The 24,917-nt window shown below is 45.2% G+C and overlaps 1 long non-coding RNA gene across 1 annotated transcript in view; it reads left to right on the top strand.

The window, feature by feature from the left end:
• The window catches only part of LOC119401887 (uncharacterized), a 35,532-nt gene extending 21,883 nt beyond the window's left edge, over positions 1-13,649 (top strand). The window contains exon 4 of the long non-coding RNA XR_005185550.2: positions 13,156-13,649. This is a non-coding gene — a long non-coding RNA (uncharacterized LOC119401887). The remainder of the gene's footprint in view (positions 1-13,155) is intronic.
• The last annotated feature ends 11,268 nt before the right edge of the window (positions 13,650-24,917 follow it).

The following is a 24,917-nucleotide window of genomic DNA, read 5'->3' as shown; positions in this document are numbered from 1 at the left end:
ATATTAACCATCGTGGGCAGCAGTTACAGTGGAAACAGATCTCTTTCGGATTAGCACGAGCTGTATATGGCGCCACACGCCTACAAAACTAGTCGATTCATTACCAAAAGAGCAGGAAGGCCGTTCCCTTCCAGATAATGCACTCCAATCAGAGTTCAAGAAAGCGCGCCTGAGGAGTGCTGCCGTCTCTGTGACTATAAAAGAAATGTTGGAGTTGGGTATGTCATCGAAGACAAGGCGCCCCCGGCTCGTTTAATCTCAAAGGCCGCGCATCAGGGCTTTGTGTTGTAGGTGTTGGGAACTAAATGAAACCCACACATATAAGCAACGGCAAAGTGTGCGTGTTTAAGAAAGTGAGTGTGCAGCGAGAGACCACATGTCTTCTCCGTGTTTACATCTGCGCGCGGCTGTGAATTATGTACTATTGCAGCCGCCCTGAACTCAAGACATGTAGAGTCACACTTCTCCGGGACGCCGCTGTCGTCATGTATTGTAAACACGAGAGCGACGGAATGGCCCTCCTCCTCCTCGAAGACCCCGCCTCTATCGGGGCAGTCTGCTCGAGGCTCTGTAACTGCGAGCAGCTCAATAAAGTTTCTCTTCCACCCTCTGGTGCTGCGTTCTTGAGATGCAGCAGTAGCGTTGCTTTGTAATGCACGATAGAGTGGTTCTGTCGCGAACGAAAACGAGGTTAGTTAACGTAGGTATGAGTGAGCAAATGCTGCATGTGCCACTATATTTATAAGCTGAGCATATGCAAGCGAATGTATCGTACCTACCAGTCAACATTATATTCAAACAAGTTTGCCTGAAGGGTGTTGCCGTCTTTTGCGACGGTAGAACACTTGTTGTCAGAGTGTATGCTTGGGCATGTTGGTAATTCAAGTTTCACTTTTTTTTAGCGCTCCTTCAAACAAGGACGAAAAGCGATGTGTCCGCTTCGCTTTTCGCCCTCGTTCATTTGTTTGCTAAAAAGTAAAACTTGTCAATTCGTTTTGGCCTCCAAAAGAAATACATCCACGTTGTTTATTTTCAAATGACACGTATTACTGCCTTGTTTTTAATTTTTCCTCTTTAAATTCCTTTATCTTCGTTTTCGCGCAGACGTGAATAACTGTCGTATGTGCGATAAAATGGTGCATGGGTCACTCGTTTGAGAAGAAGCGTACAAGAAAACGAAACACATCACCGCCAGTTCATTCCGTCTGCAACCAAGATTCAAGCGAGTTGACTGAGGAAAATTGCCTTCTTTTGTAATATGAGATAATCGTTCCGAATAGGTCGTGTCGTCTAAGGCAAATGCAGGCGGATGTCCAATTTCAAAGGCAAGGTATTACTGCTTTGCCTTGCGGTCTCGCGATTGCGTTTCAGTGTAGCTTGCTTTCTCGCATATAATGGATTTTATAACAACTTAAGCACATATGATTAAATTTAGATTTTCAGTTATCAGATGAGACGTGGTACTCCGAGTTGATATAACACGTGGAAGCATGCCTGAATACTGCAATCACGAATCGCGGGTAACGATTTGTTTGAAATCAATGAACTAATTAAGTTATGCGTCGTAGCATTGCAATATGGGGTTCGATGGAATGGGATGGCCAGAAGAGCTTTGAAGGATAAAGGAGGAGATCAGTTGGTTGATTCCTGGCAAGCCATAATCTGCCCACACTCGCCTTCATTGCGGTACGAAAGGTGTTGAATAAAAGTAAAATTCACGGAAAGTTATGATACTGCCTGATGTAAATTATGAGTGTAGCTTCGTGTTGGGGCAACACCAACTGTATTTGAAATTTTGGCTATCCGCAGTTGTAGCAATATAACATTCGTTACATAGAAACTGCCACGCTCGAAAGCTACGCGCGCCAGACTGTGCATTGCGGGCGTCGCAAACCAAGCGAAATGCCGGCAGCCCCGTTACTACAAGCGAAGCCAGCCGCAATGCACGTGCAAGATCTGCATGAGCACGAGCACCAACTAAGTGGCCGGTGCGCTTGACGGTGGCAGAAACAGAGGTTAGATGCCAGTGGCTCGTGATATGGACAGACTTGTTCGTCCTTGTTCGCTCTATCGGTTATGCCGCTGACGTCAGCCAACGGCGACGCCGCTCAACGCAGGAACGAGTGCCTAAGACCTGCTCTCTAAATAAAAACGTTCTGCGCGTTTCTCAAAGGAAATGTGAATGAAAGAGACGTTCATAAGGTACCTCATTAACTTGAATTGAGTGAGGCAGCGGGAGTTAAACGAAATCTATCAGGTTAGACGTAGCATGATTGGCGCTAAATAGGCACCGAACAGGCTAAATCAGATGGCAAACAGGAGTAGCTGCTACCTCATGGACATTAAAAGAAAGAAATGGACATGGGTTGGGCGCGTAATGCATAGGGCAGACAAACGTTGATGAGTGAGAGTAACAGGACCGCGCATGCTCACCCATGAGTCGACTCACCCTGACTCGAATCAGACCGTGAGTCTGAGTGAGCCCGCGTGAGCTAAATTTTGGTAAGCCTGAGTACGATTCAGTACGCTTAAGAAAAATTTTAATGAGTCTCAGTCCGAGTGAGTAGGATGAAGAACATATTGGTCAGTCGGGGTCCGGGTGAGCCCTAAGCGCAAAGTATCTTTCTTAAGCGAGTTTTAATGATCTCAACATTTTTCTGCTGACCTTTCGTCCTATCTATTCATCTTCCGTCTTATTATGAGTCACGTTTATACTCACGCCCACTAACACGTATTTCAGCGTACTAGCGTTCATACGCCACTTCAATACTTATTGATCAGAAGCGTGAGAATAGGTTGGGGAGGGGGGCGTACCTAGAAATCCCCCCGCAAACTCTTTCACGGGAGGTTCTCTGATTAAAATTGTGAGTATCGGGCTTCCTGCGTAGTTCGTAGTTAAAGTAAAGACGACGGAGGCTTCAAGTCACAATAAACAATAACAATTTATCTAAAACGACGATTCTTACGACAGGGTCGGTCACGGAGTAGCGAAGCGAAGACCACGATCTCGAGCAGCAGCGATCGGCAATCGGCCAGCGCGGGTGGCAGCGTCTGTCCTTCTTGGCAGCCAAAGGCACCTGTTTTCTGGGGAGCGCGCAGGCTGCTTCTTTTAGAGCGCGCAAGTGGGCCATGCACACCGCCACTGCACAGCACGTGGCGCTTTCCGAGATAGCTAGTGCGCTTGGATCCCACACGCTTGGAACCGACTCTGGTGTGAGTCGCGTCGTTCATAAAAAAATGTCTTTAGTGGATTGTGACCCCTGATAACTCGTATATGAAGCTACGAGAACAAAAGGCATCTCTTAGACTCAGATCGAGCCGTGATTCTGAGCGAAGCTGGCTGAGTAATATGTTGCTGAGATTGTGCCCGAGTGAGTCGAATTGAGAAAACGTTTATTCAGTCTATGTCTGCTAGAGAAAAAAGTTTGATGAGTGTCAGTCCTAGTGAGCCCTATAAGCAAAATATGTTTCTTGAATGAGTCTGAGTGAGCTCCTACATTTTCACCGACCTATGGGGAGGGGTCGGCAAAACGGGGGACATCACAGACCAGGCCGGCGGAAAGTTGGGCGGTGCCAAGATATTAAAAGTGTCGGTTTCGGGACACCGATCGGTCATAGAAACTTCGCTTGAATAACAACACCGGTTGGTTTCGGCCGTGCACTTTTGTGGGCGATTGCAGCAGGCACTAGGACAGTCTTTTTTAAGGCGAAAGCCGTAGATTCCACATCAATCGCGAAAATTGACCGTCGGCGGCGTCGGTGGCATCGAACATGAGTGATGAAAAAAAAAAACCATCACGTGATGACGTCACCACGTGACGTCATCACGACTTCAAAGATCGACAATATTTGTGATGTCATCGTGACGTCACATGCTTACGTCATCACATGACATCGTCCCTTAGTAAAAGGTGGGCCGATTATGGAGGCAGTGCACAATCAGGTTAGGTACACAAAGCTTGCAATGCCTCCGATCCTGGAGGCAGTGCAAAACCACATTAAGTGCAGAAAGCTTTCGGAAGGGAGCAGGGTAGGAGCATTACATCCACTGAGCAGAAAAACAAGATGGCCTTCATATTCGCGTCATCCTAGGTGGATGCATAAGGGAGCTTGTGAGTTTTAGAGCTCAGCTCTTTGGCGTTGAGGGGCGTCACCGTCGGCGTTGGTGAAGTAACCGAGTGAACGGGTATGTACCACAGGAATTGGGCAAGCCCCACTACCGGGTATAGCAGGTGCGAGTGTCAAACAAATACAAAGACGAGAAAATAAGAGAGAGGGAGAGAGAGAGAGACAAACAGAAAATAGAGAGAGAGAAAAAAAATAGAGAAAATACAGAGAGAAATAATGTAAAGGGAATAAAGGCATCATAATCCGGCAGATTCCACGCGCTCTGGGAATCAATGTAATGCGAAGCAGCCAGTAAAGAGCTGCATACATCGCCCTATTTGCCTTTGAGGCAAATGAAGTCATTCGTGTCATGAGATCTAGTTACTGTATATCGCATGTTTTTCATGCATTCATCCATGTACAATATTTATTATAATGAAACGTATATTCTGGTAGAAGCAATCCTTGACCTGTCGTTTATGTTAGTCATGCACTGATGTCATTCCACACCAATTTTGGTGTATATCCAGTTAACGAAACGGCCGGAAGCGCACCAAGACAGTGTCATGTAAATCATGCCGCACATGACATGCATGTTATGATTTGCGTGTTAGGACCTGTCATTTACGTTCGTCATACAGTCACGTCACGCAATACCCGTTTTGGTGTATTCAAGCGAGGGAAATTGCCGCGAGCGCACCATGAGTGTGGCATATCAATCATGATGTACATGAAATCGATGCCATGATTGTCATTTTACCACCTGTCATATGTGTTCATCATACAGTCGCGTCGCGCAGTATCAATGTTGGTGTATGTCAAGCTAGCGAAACGGTGGCGAGCAGCCCATGACCGTGGCATGAAAATCATGCCTTACACGACATACATGTCGTGATTTTCATGTTGCCACCTGTCATTTATATTTCTGATGTAGTCACGTCACCAAATACCACTTCTGGGGTATAACAAGCTAGCGAACCGGCCGCGAGAGAGCCATGAGCGTGGCGTGTAAATCAAGCTGCACATGAAATGCATGTCATGATTGTCATATTACCACCTGTCATTTATGCTGGCCATACAGTCACGTCATGCAATACCAGTTTTGGTGTATGTGAAGCTAGCAAAACAGCCGCGAGCAGCCCAAGAGCGTGGCGTGTAAATCATGCCCTACACTACATGATTCTCATGTTACCGCCTGTCATTTGTGTTCGTCATGCAGTAATGTCATGTATTACCGATTTTCGTTTATATCAAGCCAGCGAAACGGCCACGATTGCACCATGAGCATGACATGTAAATCATGCCCTACACCACATGCATGTCATGATTTTCATGTTACCGCCTGTCATTTACATTCGTCATACAGTCACGTCACCAAATGCCAGTTTTGGAGCATGCCAAGCCAGGGAACCGGCCGCGAGCGCACCATGAGCGTGGCATAGAAATCACGCTGCACATGAAATGAATGTCATGATTGTCATGTTAGCACCTGTCATTTATGCTCGTTGTACATTGACGTCATGCAATACTATTTATTGTGTTTATCCAGCTAGCGAAAAGCCGCGAGCGCACCATGAGCGTACCATGCAAATCATGTTCTACATGACGTGCATATCATGATTTTCATGTTACCACCTGCGATTTATGTTCTTTATACAGTCACGTCACGCAGTACCAAATTTGGTGCATGTCCAGTTAGCGAAACGGCCGCAAGCGCACCATGAGCGGGGCATGCATGTCATACGTACATGACACGCATGTCTTGATTTCATGTTACCGCCTGTGATTTATGATCGCCATACAGAAATGCTTCGTTGTACCAATTTTGGTATATAGCCACATAATTAAACGGTCACGAGCGGCCCGAGACCATGTCATGTAAACCATGCTTTACATAACATTCTGTCTTGATTTGCACGATATGACCTCTCACCTATGTTTGTCAGAGAATGTTGTCACGCCATAGCAATTTTGGTATATATCAAGCTAACGAAACGGCCGCAAGAGCACCAAAACCGCGGCATGCAAATCATGTCATTTATGACATGCATGTCATGACCTGTTATTTATGATCGTCATACAGTCATGTTGTGCCATAACAATTTTGGTATACGTTCCATTGAGGAAACAGCCAGGAGAACACAAAGTCGCAGGCGGATAGATAGATAGATAGATAGATAGATAGATAGATAGATAGATAGATAGATAGATAGATAGATAGATAGATAGATAGATAGATAGATAGATAGATAGATAGATAGATAGATAGATAGATAGATAGATAGATACGCTTATAGTCGCAGAAGCTTGCTAAGAAATTATTCGCATTTAGTATAAAGATACAATGAAAACCATAGAAAGAGAGAAAGAGTTAGAAAAAGAACATGGCTGATTCCTCCGGTATAGGAATCGGCGGCATGATCTCGCACGCGTTCCTAAAACGGACGGAGGCGGTTCATTCGTTTAAGTCGCACACGATTGGTCAGTGTGGCGTCAAGTGCTTCCCGACGGAGGCGAAAGAACGGTCGGAGAGACCGTCCGAAAAGAAACGGATGGATTAAAATGGCTGCCAGACGGCTTAGATCGGATTTTGCGGGGTTGTAAGTTCGAATCCCAGCGGCGGAACTTTTTGCTCTAATTTTTTTGTTTGTCATCTCTTCGTGTACATTTCCCAACGTCATATCCGTGACGGAAATATGTCAGTGAAGTCTTGGTTAATCCTGGCATAAAACACTTTCGTGTAACAAAAAACATACAGGAAAAAGAGACAGAAAAAACAGAGAGCAAAACAGAACGAACACGTGAAAATTAGTGCAAGAGAGAGAGAGAGAGAGAGACAAAGAAATAGAATATAGAGAGAAAGAAACGGAGAGAGTAATAAAGCAATAGAAAGGAAGAGGAAGATACGAGCGCTGTCGACGTTTCGCTTGGTTCGCGACAGCTGCAGTGCACAGAGTGGTGAGCGAACGCTCCAGCACTGGCAGTTTCTGTGACAACATGTAAGGAATGTTACATGGCTGCAACTGCGGATAGCCAAAACTGCAAAACTGCGTTACTGCAAAACTGCAAATTTGCATTAGGGAGTATCGTAAACGTAAGCGATATTTTTTAGTGTTATCGGGCAGTGCCGTTCAGGTGCTAGTTTTGGCTGCTTGTAAAAAAGATGGCGATCTCTGAGGTAGTGCTAGTGATAGTGCTAACGTTTACAACATACCCACAATCGACGCGTCACATTGGCTACAGACACCGCGACCTTGAAGGAAAGAAAACGCAAACAGAAGAAACAGGTATTTAGCGAAAGCTTCGAGCACAGTTGTTTTCGCGGCCACCGATCTCACTCGTCATACGCTAGCTGCATGGCACCGCATCCTACAAAAATTGCCGCTTCATTCCCAAGGGCGAGCACATAATTTGGGGAGTACTGCCACATTAGGTGATTCCAAAAGAGCTGTTCTTCGGGGGCCATGGACTCCAAGATAAAAAAAAGACATGCTTCTTACCCAGTCTCAAAGACCGCGCTTTATCGCCTTGGTTTTATGTCCATTCTGTGGATTCACCGCATCAAATATTTTCTGATGATTACAGTATTTTGTAATCAATAAATGGAATGGTGACCGGGCTCGACGGCTGTTTATAAATTGTGAAAGAAAGTTGCAAAGGATCACTAAGGGATATTCTTGTGAGACGAGATCACGAAAGCGTTTCTTTTGGCTAGGTTTTTGGGGAACTGCTCTAAAGCGATGTTTCCGTTTCTGTTACAAAGAACCAGCCAGTGCGAGAGGTTCAATAGCGCAATAAAAGCTTCGGTTCCTTTAGACTAAATTGTTTGAGACAATGCACCAATTCGCCCAGCAACGCATTCTATTAAAATTGTTTGCTCTTGCACCGTGCCATCGCAGGAACACGAGCGATATTTTATTTATTAACGCTGCGTTAATAATTAGAATGTGGCTCATGTAACGCTGATTAACGCTGTGGAAAGCGTGTATGAACACTTCAGCCTTAATACACGCTTGCCTATTACTCGTCCAGTAACACCCCACTATGAAGCTTTCCATTGTTTATTTCCCTTTGTGGTAAGGTAACGCTCGAAGCACTCGTACAAGTGATCGTTTCCAAGGAACTACGGAGATGTACACGACCAAAATATCTACTCTGCATCAGGGAGGCTATATGGGAAATTCGGACAGAAAAAGTTTAGTGCGAAGTCCCGCAGCATCAGCAACGCAAGAGGAAAGGAAACGCACAAGTAAAGAAAATAATGTTAAGCGGACGCATCATTTATCGCAGCAGTTATCGCGGCCATCTTGCCCGAAATGCGGTCAGCCCTATCGCGGAGCACGACCAGAAAAAGTCTCGATTCATTGGCAGTAACGCAGGTAGCTGGCTTTCTGCCAGATAATGCTCTCCCTTGAGCGTTCAAGCAAGCTCTCCTGAAAAGTTTTCCATCTTCTGTGGCAGAAAAACTAATTGTCCGTGTCGGGTATAGCCTCGATGACAAGACGCCACTGGCTTCTTTAATCTCAAAGGTCACGCTTGTGCGCTTTGCCTTGGATGGTTGCTCTGTAAGTCACGACATAATGATTCTGTCGGGAATAGAAACGAGGCTAGATAGCCTAGCTTAAACATAATAGAATGCACATGTGCCACTAGATTTATCGGACGCGTATTTTAAGGGAAAGCGTACGATACACACCCGCCAAGTTCAAACAAGCTTGTCTGAATGGTGCTGCCTTTTTCCTGTTGCAGCAGAACACTTTCTCTCAGTTGGTTATGGCCTCGCAGACGGATACAGCCGGCTTGTTTAATAGCAAAGGCCGTGCTTTACCATTACACTGTGTTGTCTTCCGTTCTGATTGGCTTATGCTTAGCTTCCGCACGGACGCACTGAAACAGAAGCTACGTCCCCGTTTATATTACATTCAACCAAGATTAAAGGGACACTAAAGGCAAATAACAATTTATGTCACAGTGTAAACTCAAGGTATGACAACTTCTAAAACGTCAATATTGTCAACAGCAGTGCCCTACTTACCGAGAAATTAAGCGAAATGTATCACACGATGAGCGCCACGAGTGTTACATTTTTGAAGTGATCCCGATGACGTATGAGAGTCTGCCTACAGTAAATAACTAGTATTCAAACTAGCAGCAATAAAAAAGAACCTTCCGTGCATCAAAAGACGTAATAAAATGCTGCTTGTTCGTTTATTTATTATTTGATTTGTATACATACAAGCACAAGGACACACAGAAAAGAGGGAGAGAGCAAGCTGGCAACTGCCACCAAGAGGGGCACAACGCCTGCCTGCTCTTTCGGGAGGAGGGAAGAGACAGAGGAAAGGAAGTTAGGAGGAGAAAAAGAGGAAAGGAGATAGGAAAGTGAAGAAAAAAAATTGACGAAGACTTGGACAAAAATAGGTAAACACACACACACACACAAAAGGAACGCTTATAGACGGGTGGCCAGATCTGTTTGGTCCATAAAGGTCAGCAGAGCTCGATGGGCCTGGTCGCGTCGAGATACACAACCTCTCGGATCGTTTGCCTTTGATTCATGGGAAAAAGAACCTCTGTGGCGTTGCGATGAGGAACGGCGCGCGTGGTTCAAAGGTTCCGTTTTCGCCGAACTGCGCTTCGCCCGGCGTCCTGCTTCGCTCACGCGGTCGCGTCTCAATGGTAGTTTCGGGATCGCGTACTGCCCCGGGTGTTTTGCGCGCTCGTGAAAGTAGCTCTGATAGAAAGTTAGACAAAATGCCGCATGCAACGACGCCGGCACTACAAGCCCTCAGCAGCATACCGCGTTCATCGGGACTCAAGTCGCTGAATTGGAGCCCAGCGTCGCGAGCCAATGTCTCGTTGTCAAGTTCTCCGTCCACATCTATTGCGGCGATTGAGGCAAGCTTCGATGGCTTCGATGGCCGTTGTTGCTGCTGTGGGTCCCCCTACTTTCGCTCTGCTGCTACTAGTGTCGGCGGCCGTGCAGTAAAGGCGGGCAACGTTGAGCACGTTTGCAGTGACGTATCAAAGTCGGATTTTAGGCGGGTGATTTGAAGTTCCCTAACGCGATGCGGACCGCTAAAACGTGACTTTATTTCAAAATAAGCACTTGCTTGACATAAAAGTAGCACTACGACGTTTCTGGACCGCAATTTCAACAATCAACGTCGACTTAATATTTGCCTTTAGTGTCCCTTTAAGGCAAAGTGCCTGAGCTGTACTCCCTTCTTTTAGATGCGAATGATCTTATGGCGGAGTTCAGTCCGGTGGTGATGGTGGTGTGGCGGTGGTATGCGGCGTGACTGCCCTTACTACGCATGCGCGAACCCTCTCCGCACACCTGCTCTTCCCCTCCTCCTCTCCTGCGCGACGCCACGATGAGCGCCAGCGCATGCGCGCCCACTCCCCCTCTCTCTCCTTTCCTATGCTCCCCCCTCGCGCGCCTGTCGACCGCGTTCCCCGCTTGCCCTGTCAGAAAACATCCAGGCTAGAGGGAAGACACGACGCGCGTAGCATTCCTCTTCGCGTTTCAAGACGCGAGGTCGGTAGCATGCCCAACGAATGTCAACGGAACGTGATCGTGCAAGTTATCTGGCTTCGCATCGCCTCATGGTCCCCTTTAGGAGGAGATGGTGTAACTTTTTAGTGACTTCTGATCTCTTGTTTTCATGTGCTCACGGCCTCTGAGACGAATGTGGCCGGTTGTGTAAACTCAAAGGTCCAGTGTTATCGCTTCGCATTGTAGTCTTACGTTTGTGTTTTCTTCTTGTTTGGTTTTTGCGCACTGTATGGCAGAGCTGCCATACAGTTCTGCCATGTCATGGCAGAACTGCCTCTTAAACGCTATCCATTATTTTCAATTTCTCACTGCTTGAATAAAACGGGGTCCTCCCAGAAAATATAACCTCTCTAGAAACATAACATCATGCTAATACCACGAATCACGTGTAATGGTGTCTTTGACAAAGGATAAAATAATAAATGTTGATCGATCGCTTTGCACAACGCGGTTCGCTGAAATGGGGTGAACAGATCAGTTGGACAGGTCAATGAAGCTTATCAGTTGGTCGATTACTGGCAAGCCACAATTTACACGCACTCGTTTTTAAGGCGGCACGGGATTTGTTAAGCAAAAATTATTGTTTGTGTATTGGACAGACAGTCAGACAGCGAACTTTATTGGATCCTGAGGAGTTACTTTGAATGACAGGTTCATAAGATATGAGATGATGCATGTGGTGAGCGTAAGGTATGAGATAAGCGTGAATTGCAAGTTGAGACAGCAGAATTACGAACGATATATATTTGGTTAGGCGTAACATGACAAGCGTGAGATAGGAAGGTAGCAGAGTAAAATGGAGAACAAATTCAATTGGTGCGGCACCGCATCTGCGCAAATATTGGTAATTCATATCCTTGTCGGATAGGGAACGAGTGCAGAGAGAGAGAAAGAAAGAGACAAAGAAAGAGAGAAAAAGATAGAAAGATAAAGAGAGAAATTCCAGGCGAAAGGCCACAATCCCAAGGCGAACGTCGTAACCACTCAGCTATCCAGGGCGCGAGCGGTGCATAGCGTGCCTGGACAGCATAGCGTCGTATAGCATAGTATAGTAAGGGGATGGATAGGGAAGTAAGTGTGGGGGATTTGAGCTTTAGGAGGAGGCAGAGGAGGAGGGCAGAACGAGTGCAGAGAGAAATAAAAAAAGAAAGAAAGACACAAAAAGAAAGCGACAGAAAAAGAGAGAGAGACAAAAAGTACATGCCCCCCAAAAAGACAGAAAAAAAGCTAGGCACCCACCAGCTTTGCTGTGATCCAGATTTGCGCGACTTCGTGCAAGCTGCGCTAATTTTCTTATTAGCGTTTTTTATACTGGGGGTGACAGACAATGAACTTTATTACGATAGTCCTGAGAAGCATCGCAGCCGTTCTGGGCCGCAGCGCCGCGGGCCGCTCCCACGTGGGGACGGGGGGGGGCCAAGCTTCACCGCCGCGTCGCGGGCCCTCTGGACGGCCCTTAACTGGTGTAGTAGATTGGAGCTCCTTAGCTCGGAGCACCACTCTTCCTCAGTGAGGCGTTGCAGTAAAAGAATTAGCACACACACACAGGTGTTTAGGTAACTTAGGCCGACAAGAGCTGTCGACTAGAACACAAGACATGACCTTGCTTAAATAAAGAAGAAACAAAGAAATGATATTGAAGTAAATGAGCAATACGGAAGACGAGACTTGAAGAGACCGAACGAAAATGGCAACCAGTTCGATGTCCTAAGGCTTTCAAGGTGTAGAGCTGGGTAGATTTTTTTTGTCCTGGGAACTTATTTCGAGCAATTTTGGAAAGTTCCCATCTGTCATAGCCTCCAGGTCGTGGCTGTACGTGGCGCTCCACCACGAATGCACGTGGGTTTTGAGGCGCAAGGAATAGGTTCGGGCAACTTATCGCTTTACGTCATCACAGTATAAATGAGGCTGTGTCCAATGTACGAACGTTAACAGCCCAGTCTTTGTAAACGAAAATTGCGGTTGTGTGTAATCCGGGAGCACTAAACGCTTGTGCCCTTACGCGTCTCCTCATAGCTTTTCTACATGACTTAATTATCACAGTGACACATATGTTGACACAGTGGAGACAGGCCATGACAAGAAGCACGTGGCAACGAACGCGTTGGTGGAACCCGCATTCTCCGCAGTCCATGACGTCAACTGGGACAATACACAAGACTGGGACAAGACAGAAGACGGGGAGGCTTTACCTGGAATCCCTTCATATCCAAAGAATGGCGCACGCGCTCAACCGAAACTCAGGCTATATGCCCCCGATCTATACACGTTGCACGCGTCACATCGTGAAGTGTATTTAATCGGCCTTCTTTGGAAAAAAAAATCATTCATTGTGAACAAGGTCCCCGTAGCGGGACCGAGGCGTCTTTGTCTTTGGTTGTGTGTTGTAACGATTGGTCGGCGCTCACATTTTCGGCCATGAATTTTCCCGACCAGACGAGTTTTCGTCGAACCTTCGAATTCATTATGCTGATTTACATTTTTTTCAGCTGACTCCGGCGCTGGAAGTTCACTTGGCAACAATGGCTGTGCACTATGGTACCACTACAAAACAAGAGGGATGCTTGCACTCACGAAATATCAACTCCGCACTTTTGTTGTTGCTTCTTGTTACTATGAAAAATAAACAGTTCATTTACCAAGGCATGTTCGATCTACATTCTGAATTGCAAGCTGCACAGGGGGCAGCTGCAATGAAGGCTAGGGAATCTTGTGTATTCTCACGATAAAAGAGACGTATCGCACTTCAGCCATTGAGAAATGTATCCCAGAGGTCGGTTATAGCAAAAAAAAAAAAAAAAAAACGTATCACGTCAAAACTGAAATTGTGCGGTCCTGAAACCATAAGTTACCTACTTTGATAAGCAGCCACTTGGTGTACGCAGTGTATTTGTTGGGTAACGAAAGCAGACCCTCCATTCCCTTTCTCTCTAATTGGGCAACGTGGCTTTATGATTGTGACCACTTCTTACGTTGCTTTTTTTTTTCTGTGGTCAGACATTTCCACCTGTATGCACGAGTCGGATGGCGCCATATGTCTACAAAAAACATTAAGGCAGATTAGCAGTAGTGGGGCAAAGCCGAAAGGAACAGTAAAGCTGGGCGCCCTTTCTTGTTTCTCTTCATTTTTCTCTTTTTTCTTCATCTCTATCGTTCTCTTTCTCTGTTTTCTATATTTTTGTCTGTTTCCTTTTATTTAGTTCTTCCTCTCTATATTTCTTTCTCTCTCTTTCTGGCTTTTCTATCCCTTCCTCTATTTCTATTTCTCACTTCCTCTTTCCTTCAATCTCTTTCTCTCTCTCTTCATTTCTTTCTTTATCTCTCTTTCTTTGTTTCTCTCTCTTTCTCCATTTCTTTCTTCTTCTGTTTTGCTCTTTTTGTTCTCCATCTTCGATTTTTGTCTGTTTCTCTCTCTGTCAGTCTATATCTCTGTCTTTCCATCTTTTTTTCTCTATCATCAATTTCTGTCTTCCGATTCCTATTTCTTTTTATCTCTTTCTCTCTCTCAATCTCCCTGTGTGTACTCGTTATCTCATCAGTGCGAGTTATTGCATGCCACGCCGGACAAATTGGTGCAGCGGGAGAGCGGGCACCGGGCGCACGTGTTGAGGGAGCGAACCAGAAAATGAAGAAGACCACGAAGGGAGTGCATGCTGTTCATGGTAATGATAGTTTTAGGTACGATACACGCGGACAAAGCAAAAGTTAGCAGCTCCGTTGTAAAATTGAAGAATCCTTCCCAGGATAGCAGATAATATGCGGACTACTGCTACCTAACCTTACGTAACTGAAAAAAAAAGTTGTTCGTGGACTATGGCCTCTGAGATGCAAAATATGGGATTTGCCTGATTTCAATCCTTCGTTTTGTTTCGCTTCAGCTTGGTTTTAGGGCATATGGGCTCTGATCGCTGCGAGCATTTTTTATGGGAGGCACAAAGCGGTTTAGTTTAGTACAATATTGTGCGATTTTCAGTGACAAGGAATTGTTGATTCTTTTTTAGCGGGAATCAGCCTGGTGAGGTCAATAAACGCGCGTAAACAGTGTTTGCGTATGCGGCGCACATCATGGTCTATTGTTGGAACTTGAAGCAGCTTTGCTTTACTCCTAGCTCATCATTGTAGTATGAAACGTTGAACGACTTCAAGGAGCCGAAATCATCCAGCACAGCGAAAATCTTGGGCACGTATGCAGCGCCACAGAAACTATGAGCACTGGCACTTGTGTAATAACTGATGCTCCTCGTCCACATCATTCGGAGCCTGACCATTGGCAGCATGTCAACGTTGTTAGCATAGCCTAAAGAAGCGATATGCGCTCCTACTTTCCGTACTGCGGAGCTCCATGCGATAAACATTACTATTTCTGTGACGGAAACCTCCAAAGTACTAATCTACGCTACCCATACGGACTCTTTGCATTCGCCTGAGACGACTCGATGAAAGGCATCTTCTTCTCAATTGATGGTGGCGATTCTCCATTCCTACGCACCCCACTACCCCTTCTGAATTTATCCGGCACCTAATGTGGTTTGGCAATGCGGTCCAGATCGGAGGCGTTGCAGTTGCAAGCTTTCTGCACATCACGTAATTTTGTAGGATTGGTTTACATTTGACCAAGTGACGATGTCATGTGATGACGTCACCACGTGCAAGCATGTTATGTGATGTCATGAGGACGTCAGAGCGATACAAATTTGGGTGATCTGTGAAGTCATGATGGAGTGACTGATGACGTCATCCCAATATGACGATACTTTGCATCGCTTCGTGTTGACGCCTACGCCGCCGCAGTGATCCCTTTTCGCGTTTGATGAGGCATCAAAGACTTTCGCTTATATTATTCAAATGCGTGGCATTCAATCGATATATAAAATTGTGGGCAGCTCCATTCAAGTGAATGCTGGGGAAGTGCAATGCACGTCCTGTCGTTGTGTTTCAATGTTGCCTAATTTCAAGCAATGTTGCCTAATTTCAGCTGAATATGTCGGCTGTGTGTGCATGGTTTGACTGACTGTGTATGCCTTTTGTTGTTTATTTTTGCCAATACGATTAAAATGTTAGCCTAGTGTAATGGAATTTGAAAGTATTTGGATACCAATATACCAGCTGATGGTTGGGCAGCGATCGGATTTGGATTTATTATGAATTAGCCCTGTGTACTTCGATTAATTCGACCTCACCCTAGAAAAAAGACAAATTCAGAGCCCAGTTCCCTGCCCTCACGGCAGGAAGCTGCCGTGAGAGGCAGCTGCGTGGGAGCGCCCCTAGCAACGAAACTCTAAGAAACTTTCCAATGTAGGGATGGTGGCGCCATCTCTCGGCCTGGTGACACCGCTTGGTGGCTGTTTTGCTTGGAACTGCTTGGCCACGCCATTGTTCACCTTCGGTCTAAGTGCACTCCACTTAAAGTTTGTACAGGTTGTCTTTCGCATCTATATTACTATGATGAATTTAGAGTCGCATTCCTTTGAAAATAACTGTCATGGACGACGGAGCATATTAAAGACGATAGTCTTTCTTGGGGAACTTAAACGCAGAAATTTTGGTCTGTCTTTCTGTCTGTCTGTCTGTCTTTCTGTTTGTCGGCACGTCCCTCGATTCAGCCACTCGGCCAAAGTTGAACCACTTGCCCAAGGGCCAACCGTCTTGAACTGGTACGGCTGTTCATACTTGTGAACGTTGTCGATCAAAAAGTAAATATCATGCATATCTGAGGTGCAACATCACTAGGTAAGTATTAGGTGGCGTGTTCCTTTAATAGAAAATGCATACATACGTAATTTTAAGGACCCTAGTTTCTTAAGCTGCGCTGAAAATGCATAAGAATGGAAGCTTGAGCGAGTTGGTATGCGTTCATCTTTGTTGAAACAGCGCTCACTAGACGACGACGAAGTAAAAGAAGGCACAGGACAGGCGCTGCCTGTCCTGTGCCTTCTTTTACTTCGTCGTCGTCTAGTGAGCGCTGTTTCAACAAAGCTGAAAATGCGACTGCGCTGAAATTTGCCTTCCTCCGTGCCCTTCGCACGAGCTCATTGTTGTGTTTCGGTTTCGGTTCTGTATTGCACTGCACGAATGCCATGGGTTGGTGTTGAAAAACATTAGTTTTGAGAAGGCCAAGAAGGTGAAAAAAAAATATTTAAAAAATGAAAAAGCAGCGTTGTGGGCGGCCTTCAGACTGCCGGTTGTGGGCGCCGCTCTGGCGTTCCTGTTTTACCCAGGTGACGTGTAAATAAAAGAGTGTGTGGAGAGTACTCGTTGAGTGCGGGCGTTTCACTGCTTCAGCGATTCGCGCCAAACCGCGTTTTCGGGCTGGCTGGCGTCCCCACCGGTCGCGTTGGTCACCGCCGGTCTTCGCCTGCTGCTGCGCCGGGACTACCAGCACGCAACACAGCACTCATGTTTCCCGACGTATTGCCAGATGGCGTCCATATCTCACACAGCGCCTCTTCTATCGTCTTTACACGACATTTGCAGCGAAGCACGCAGATACGCGGCCAATTTTTTGTGCCAAGGCTGACAGAAGGTGACGTCGTGCAGCTTTTACAGCGAATCAACCTTTATGATCTAGCATACTAAAATTATATACGCTTTGTTACCAACCGGAGTCATTGTATTCTTGTGCTCTGTAGATATGAAGCAATGCAGAATTTACAATACGCAAGAATTATGCAGACAGTGAATGTTAGCTGTAGAGTCTGAGATCTGGAGTGCAAAACTCGAGCCTGTTTTCATACATGGTGTATAGTAAGTCTTCAGACGATTGCCTTATTAGAGCACTTCTCTGAAGGTAGCTTGCTTTAAAATATGTACAATGCCGGTATGCCCTGATTAACACATAGTAATTACAAAAAGAAATCGGTGAACACGCCCGGTGGAAGCTCGCTAGAACAATACAAAATGTAAATGTAAATGTGTTAATCTGGACTAAACAGTGACAACAGCAATCATATTGACAAAATTTTCACACTCTGTATATTCTTTGTAGTTATCTAGATTATTAAGGCGATAGCCTTAGATGGCTCATCAAACACGAAAATTTACCTTCGACGGCATCAGCGCCCCGCGTAGCTGGCGTGAGGGTGTTGCCACGTCACCTCATTACAACGTGAGAGATCGACATAATGTATCGTCCTTATGACGTCAAGATGATGTCACACAACGTGGCGTCAGATGATGCTGTCATCTCATGACGCCACAATAAGTGACGACATCGTGACGTCCCCGCTTGGTCAAAGACGGGCCGAAGGCGGTTCGAAAACCAGGTGAGGTAAACAGAGCTTGCAATGCCTCCGATCCTGAAGGCAGTGCAAAACCGGGTTAGGTGCAGAAAGCTTTCGGAGGGGGAGGGGGAGATCGATACATTGACCGAAAAGAAAAATAACAATATGGCTTTCACCTTCAAGTCGTATGAAGCGAATGCGTGACGAACTTATTTTCTTTTATGTATATATGAGTGCGTAGGTTGTATAAATGAGCACTTGTATCAAACATTGGAGAAAATTCATGGCGTGTTCGTTTAAAGATGTGGAGAGAAAAGGGGATGCTGGGCTCGTTGATTTGCACTCTGAAGACGTAAATGATATTTTCGAATTATGCCAAGGCTCAACTCCGCCATGTCAACAATATTCTGCTTCTTCCACTTATTCTTCTCTTTACAGTGTAATCCTGAGTTTGATGTATTAAGTCCAAGAATTTATTTCGGTCATTAGAATAAGAAACTGTTCCTTTTCGTATCACTACATCAGCGAGGTTGTCCTTATCGTTGAAGTGCTCTGGAGAAAGCGGCTGCGCGAAAGCATGTTTGCTGCTCCTTGTACTTGTTGTTCGATACATATAAATACAGTCAACGGAGCACACGGAGAAACGAGAGGTTTTGCGGAATCCGTCTTTTATGCTACAGCGCGAGAAAAACTCTAACTGTCAAAAACTAGCCCCTCTGTCGGCATTTTTTATTATTTTCGTTCAAACTTCAACGTTCTCACCAATCACACGCTGGTTACGGTTATTCTGACTTTCAATTTCTAATTTGTAGTCGTCTTCATAATAACCTCTGCAATATTCATGATTAGGGCTGCAGTATTTTGAAATGAACGACCCATATTCTCACCAGGTTACAATCATGAAATCATTAAATAGTTTTTAACGAAGAGCATTGTGTCTAAGTTGCATAAGCGCAAAGTATATTTGAATGTTATTTAGAACCATCTTAATAACAGACACGACAAAACAGCAGCTAGAGCATTGTCCTTGCTGCTGCGTAGAGGACGCGCGAATGCGCATATAAAGTTCTAAATTTCGTGCGTCTGAGCATTTAGCACACACAAACGTACGGCAAAGTACATGGTGTTGAAAAAAAGTGCATATAGTCTCAATTTATTAATCTCTCGTTTTCGAAAATGCCACTTGTGGTAAGAAATTTTCATTTTCGCAAACTTTCTCTGGATAACACTAGTTAAATCAAGTGTGAATATCGGCAAGATATTGAGATAATTGTCAGCCTGACAAAGACCATTGCAATGCAATGGTATTTTCCGTATTTCGCCAATTAATCCTGTCCTGTGCTTTCTGCGGCTACCTCGTCCCCGCAAACTTATTAAGCTCATCTGCCCAACTTACTTTCTGCCTCACCCGCGCGCTCTTGCCTCCTTTTGAAATCCTGTCTGCTACTCTTTCATGTGAGCATTTATCTTGCGTTCGGGATACATGTCCTTCTCTTGTCCATTTCTTCTTATCTTCAAATAAGTTTTTTCTAACACGTGTTTGTTCCCTGACTCACGCTGCTCTCTTGTCCTTTATGGCGTATTGAGATGTATATAAGTACGATTGTTTCACGACAATTTGTATTTTCAATATTTTGTACTCTTTCAGAGACGTTTTCCTTCTTCGACGATACACGCCTTGTATTTGAAGAAAGTGTTTGGGCACTTGAGCCCTAACGCCCGGGCTCCCAAGGCTCTGCGAGGAATTTTTCGGACATATTGGTCTAATAAAGCCTTTGTTAACAGTTGGTAGTCATTATTAAATGCGAAACATTTCTTATAAAAAACCTGCTATCACAAACAACGTTTAGTTGAGGTCATAATAGGCAGATTTCGAATAGGGCACACACGCACACCTCCCACACAGTTGTCTCCTCCTACAAGAAGCACATCCATTATGTGAAAAGTCTCACGCTCCGCTAACAGTATTGCACATTCTAATTTTAGACCCACACATCGAAAAGCCGAGACAGAAACACTTCAACAAATTATATAAAACGCACATACCTTCGCACCGAACGTTCATTTTAGGGAATGATACGCTAGTACCTCTCAGAAATGTCATGAATTTTTAAAATGAAGTTGGCTATCTTAACACACATCAAATAACGCAGGTTTTGTCCCTCTACCTTTGACCGCTCTAACACCCTCCTCTTGGTGCAGCATAGCCCCAGTTGCTTTCGCGCCAATGAACCCAAACAGAGAAATGAACGAGCGAAACATTTCTTAGCGAACCAAAGTCTTTGACAATTTCTATCTATCTATCTATCTATCTATCTATCTATCTATCTATCTATCTATCTATCTATCTATCTATCTATCTATCTATCTATCTATCTATCTATCTATCTATCTATCTATCTATCTATCTATCTATCTATCTATCTATCTATCTATCTATCTATCTATCCACCTACGCATGGACGTTCTCATGCTCGTCTCCTTAACTTGGTATATATGCCAAAATCGGCATAGGATGATAGAATTCACGAAGAACATGATTCAGAGGTCTAGACACGATTAACGTGACATACATTTTGCGGTCGTCATGATACCCTTTCCATCAGTCACGTGTCGCACGTACCCGAATTACACTACCCGTGGTATATGGGTATGAGCCACATGTGATTCACAGCCTATATGAAGCCAGGACAACAAAAAGTCACAGTTTCGCCGCAAGGGCGAAGCAATGAATGCGATAGCAATAAATTAATGCTATACGAAGTGAGGCTCGCCAATGGATAGTCTCAGTTTGAACAGCGTTCCTGCTGCAAAGGCGGCCGAAGCAGCGAAGGAAACTAGCGTGCTTCAAGTGTCGAGCTGTGACACTTGATAGTTCGCACTCATCTTCTGTTTGCTCGTTTAGCGGCGTCCCTTCAGCTCGAGTGACTTTCGTACGCTCGGTAACATGAGCGCGGACATCACGGCGAAAGCGTGAAACATTCCTCTTCCCCTCACCGTGAGAAAACCGCGCGAGCACACAACGGAAGGGCAATGTTCTCGCTGCGCAAATATAAGAAGCGAGCGAGCTCGACGACGACTTTTAAATGCGCCCGTCTAGGGTGCCTTGATGCGCACACTACGCCCGTCGCGCTGCTAGCGCCATCTCGCTGGTAATGAAGAAACGCTGATTATCGCCTGCCGTGTCTGAGTCCGTCCAGCGGTAAAGGGTATGTATATAACGCTCGCCGTTAGCTTCGTGGAGGATATGCGTAACGTGGCGTAGTGGATAGCGCCACTCGCTGCGGAGCAAGAGGTCCCTGGTTCGATTCCGCGCTTCGGAAGCACTTTTCTGGATTATTTTTCTTTGGGGCTTTTATATATATATACATACTTATACATATACGGTGCATGACGGCGGCGACGGCAAAATCCAGCCGAGACTGTCCATATAATTGCTATCACAATAAAATAGACTGCAAATCCTAATGCGAAAGGGTTAAGGAGCTCATGTCGCATAAAATGTGGTGCAGGTGTTTTCGTGCAGGCGCTTCCATGTTCCAGTGGAAACGCAGAATTTAAATCACAGCTACAGCCAGAATCGATCCCAGGCATTCTGCTCGGCAGTCAAGTATTCTGCCACATAGCCATGATCGTGGTTCTAATTTATTAGGATAAATACCTCATTGAAGCGTCATGTCGGGCAAACGCCAGTTGTGGTTGCAGTTTGCTGGCCATACGCTTGTATAACAGTCTAATAAACATCGACCGCACAAGCCGTCGTCAAGCGTTGCTCGAATATGCCGACGACTGCTACTTATGATACGCATATAATTGCAACCTAGTGTGCACTTCGTTGCGATAAAACTGACATCTCTGCTTGAACGTCACTGTAAGCTTTACGTAAGACCCCGAGCTACCTTTTACACGCCAGTGCAGTCGACATGCCTAGCAAGTCCACGAGGTTCACACAACTATTATATTTACGCAAAGGAGACGATCGACCTCGTATCACTTGGATCAAAGCGAAAACATTCGACTTACGCAGTCATTCGCTGACGGATTAGCATGAGTTCAATTCCCATAATGCGTGGGATCGGCGGGATTTTTTTTTGTTTCTAGGACGTTTACTTACAGTATGTGATCTGTTCTTGTAACAGACTAGATTCCAAGAAAGGGCTATCGGGCGAGGGGGAGGCTGAATGTGCGGAGGTAGATGTTATTAAGAAGTGTGCGGGGCTAACGTAGCTGCTGCGGGAGCAGTACTAGGTTAGTTCGAGAAGTACGAGAGATACGTTAGCCCTTCGCCGCGCCTAGTCACGTTGATTATCTTGATGATGACGGTGACGAATGTGAAGGGAATGAAATGTGCATAGAAAAAATTGATATTCCCATGGGATGGTGAAAGTGTAGATGCGACAGACTTGAAGAAGGAATAATGACTAACGGAGGAGAATCTTGGACGACGCTTGAACTTCGCGTTCAAGAGCAGAACGCGATAGCGTAATCGGGCCCCATGCGCGTCGCCTTCTCAATTACCAGTCTGGCTTCGGCTCTTAGTGCATACCTCAAAAGTGCCGGAAGGAAACGAATGACTGTGCGTGTAACATTGCCCGTTACAAATTATCATAGAATGCCTACTGCAAGTACAGTTGTTACGACCCACTACGTCATAATTATTCCTTTTGCGAATCAGCCAAGGGCCCGCTATGCGTCCGTAAGGTCACACGCGACCCTACGCAGCTGCTCGCTATGTTGGTGCTTCTGCCACATAAAACTGCATGCGTCAAGGAAACTCCTTCCACTACATGACATTCATATAATGTTTTTCTCCCGAAGCAGTTCCAAGCAATGGCAGTGCTCTGTGGTAGAACACCTGCTTGCCACGCAGACTGCCTGGTTTTGATTCTCGTGCTAACAAGATTGTTTTTATTATTTATTTCATTTCTACATTTCTCGATTTTTTGGTGACGGACAAGATGATGATTTTTCGCTCACAACCAACGACGCCGACACGGACGCCGACACAGGAATTCCTGCGAAACGATCTCTTTAACGCTATCCCGTTAAAAGAGCCACCCATGAGGTAGTACGATGGCATCGTGATTTCCGGCTCTTCCACGGGAAGTTTTGCTTATCCCGCCTTGGATCGATAGCAATACGCGACAGCGCGCAACAGAACATAAAATATGAATCAGAGATTTGGCGTAGTAATGCTGTATCTATGCCGAATTAGAACAAACGCCTTCTACTACCTCAAAAATTATGCATAGAAAAAGCAACCAGTGTCATCGACAAAGGCGGTCAACTGTCTGCTATTTCTATAGACAAACCTTACAAAAATGCATGCAGACACTCTACAGACTGTCTAAAAATGGGTTTAGATAAATCTATTTTTGTAAGGGAAGGATCGCTTTTCTGGTAACAAAAAAATTTTCCTGCGAAATTATAACAATCCGTTACTTACATGTACATCACATTGACGAGGAGCGTTTGCGTATTTCTTGGCGTCCTACGTATGACAGCTCTATCCTAGCAGTGCCCGATGATCCAACTATTTGTTAACGGTAAAAGATAAGCTGACTTGAAATCGGAGCTATTTCCCTTTGACGGCCAAATCGTACACATTGATCGCGTTATGCCTTTTTCATGCAAGTTTTGCGGTGCTCAGGACATTTCGTTTATTTATTTATTGATAAAATTAGCCGAAGGCCGATACAAGGTGTGGAGTAATGAAAGCTTCAAACACCGCTTGGGAAACAAGCGCTACGCAATAAAATCAAGAAAAACAACAGGTCTGCCCATTTAACCAAACCTATAGCAAACACACCGTAGAAATCGCAATTTAAACCGCAAGACAGATGCAACGAAAAGTATAAGACATAAGTTAATTCCACTTTTACGCAATACTGAGCAACAATGATCATATAGTAACACAGACTTCAATACTACGAACTATCTGTACCATTTGAATGAAAATTCTCAATATCACGCACAAGAACTTTACGTACGCAGGAGCGTCACGTACAGTCGACCGCAAGAGTTTACGGGCCACGCGAGCGCGTGCCAAACTGCTTGTCCGGGCAACCTAGCAGTGCGTCATCTACCGTCCACTGCCGCGCTGGGCTGGTAACGGTTCTTCTTATTCACTGGTATATCAATATTCTAATGCCGCACAGCACATTGTTAGTTCGTTGTTCTCACGCAAGTGCTTATCTGCGGTATATATGAGCGTCAGACATCTAATCTGACAGCAGAATCAAAGCTACCACGGCGTGCTTTGTACGCCGTTGGGTAGATATCACTTTCTGAAAAAGAGCGCGACTGATAACAGTTATGCTAATAGACTGCTGTCGAGACAAAAGCACGTAGCCAGCGCTGCCTAAGAGCGCGTCGCGTTAAAATGTGAAACATGTTCGCGCCCAGTAGCAACATAGCCAGGCCGTCGAATGAGGGAGGGATGCTTATTGGGCGTAGCGCCGCTGCTGATCGCCACTTACGTAGCGGAAGTGTCGCAAAAAGACTTTTGGCCAAGCGCTCGTGTGGTCCGTAAACTTTTGTGGCTGACTCTACAACTGTTTGAAACCATGTCGAAGCATACATGTCTCGTAACATTGAAAAAAAAAGGTAATAACGCTTAAGTATGCTTACATAGAAGAATGATAGGCCAGTACCGTTTCTTCAAATTCTTCTGAAGAATCAATTGTGCTTTTGGTGTGCGGCAACGCGTTCCACTGTTCAATCATTTTCGGAAAGAGGGAGTATTTAGGGGTGTGAACCTTGGAGAGTATGGGCATATATTGGTCCTCATGGCTAGATAGAACAGACTATGAAATCCGGACTTTCTCTCCTGTATGTTCCTGTGAGTGTTGAAATTACAGCCATTGTGTTTCATTAGGTAAATTAATTTTATTCTAGCCACATCTCGCCGTAAAAATGCGTCAGGCTAGCTTTGTGGAGTGAGTATTTCAGTCACTGAATCTGTGGGCCTGTATTTCGATATAATAAATATTCCGCCACGCCTCTGTATTTTTTTTTCAAATTTATTTTTA

This window comes from Rhipicephalus sanguineus, chromosome 8 (assembly GCF_013339695.2).
Source record: "Rhipicephalus sanguineus isolate Rsan-2018 chromosome 8, BIME_Rsan_1.4, whole genome shotgun sequence".
In the NCBI taxonomy this organism is placed as follows: domain Eukaryota; kingdom Metazoa; phylum Arthropoda; class Arachnida; order Ixodida; family Ixodidae; genus Rhipicephalus; species Rhipicephalus sanguineus.
The sequence above is the reverse complement of the archived record's forward strand: the minus strand, read 5'-3'. Positions and strand labels throughout refer to the sequence as shown.